The sequence below is a fragment of the Aplysia californica genome, unplaced genomic scaffold (genome assembly GCF_000002075.1).
Source record: "Aplysia californica isolate F4 #8 unplaced genomic scaffold, AplCal3.0 scaffold00196, whole genome shotgun sequence".
In the NCBI taxonomy this organism is placed as follows: Eukaryota; Metazoa; Mollusca; class Gastropoda; order Aplysiida; family Aplysiidae; genus Aplysia; species Aplysia californica.
Window position 1 is genome coordinate 1,101,100 of NW_004797466.1, and position 1,259 is coordinate 1,102,358.

Genomic DNA, 1,259 nt, shown 5'->3' on the forward strand with positions numbered 1-1,259 from the left:
ATATATATATAATAAGTTTCTAGAAACTGCTTTTGTCCCTTCCTGATTGTACTTAGTACCACTTCTTCTTTCACTATTCTTTCTTTCACTTCTTCTTTTTCCCTACTTCTTCTTTCACTACTCCTTCTTTCACTTCTTCTTTTTCCCTACGTCTTCTTTCACTACTCCTTCTTTCACTTCTTCTTTTTCCCTACGTCTTCTTTCACTCCTTCTTTCACTTCTTCTTTTTCACTACTTCTTCTTTCTCCACTTCTTCTTTCACTACTTCTTCTTTCACTACTTCTTCTTTCACTTCTTCTTAGTTTGATGTCCATTCCTTCCATGGAATTCTCAGAAGTCTCCAAATCTTGTAACTGGGTGGCTGACAGGTATCCTAGTGTGATTTGCTCCGTTTATCCTTTCAGGCGTCTATCTTCCTTATCTCTCCTCCTTCTTTCCTTTCAAACATGTATCGTCCTTATCTCCCCTCCTTCTTTCCTTTACATGTTACTTTCTATAATGCCTCTAATCTTTTTCACTAATTTATAACCTTTTTTGTTTTGCAAGAGCCCAAAACCTATTAAATCTAAACGAAAGTGAGAAACTTAAACCCAACCGTAATCCTACAAATAAACTTCATCCTCAAAATGTGAGGCATCGTGGTGAAATCAGGCGCTCGTCAAAATAGGGAAATCAAAGACATTGGCCTTTTTCTGATCGTTGGGCAATTTGTTTTTCTAATTTTCTTTTTTTTTTGGCTCAACAACTTTTATAACCATGTAAAAACACATTTCTGTGGGGATTTTACTGAAAAACATTGATTAAAGGCACCAAAAAAAGTCTATATTCACTTTCAAAGGACTCTCAAGCTGTGGAAATGACCAGACTTTGGCAGCCATTTTCTCGCTAATTTCACCTCTGACACCAGGCGATCCTGCCCCCCTTTAATCGCGAATATTTAGACTTCTATTTTACATAGATGGATATTTTTTTCAGCAAAAGCAAGGCAAATGTACAGACTTTAAGATGATACCAATAACCCCTTATGCCCCAAAATTGACGAGCGTCTGATCCCACTGCCTCGCTACACAAATTTCTTCAGTATCAGCATCTGTGGTATAGCTGCTAGATTCTTTGGTGTTGCATGCAGGAGACACGAGTTTGATTTCTGAGTTGGGAGATATATAACATTTTTATGGAGTACCTCGATCTTTCTGCTGGGATGTTGTATCCCTCTCAGACCGAGTCTGTCTGCTGGGATGTTGTATCCCTCTCAGCCC

At 38.3% G+C, this 1,259-nt stretch overlaps 1 protein-coding gene across 1 annotated transcript in view; it reads left to right on the plus strand.

Moving 5' to 3' along the window:
* The window catches only part of LOC101851350 (annexin A4), a gene marked incomplete at its 5' end in the record, with an annotated part of 32,516 nt that overhangs the window by 23,763 nt on the left and 7,494 nt on the right, over window positions 1–1,259 (plus strand).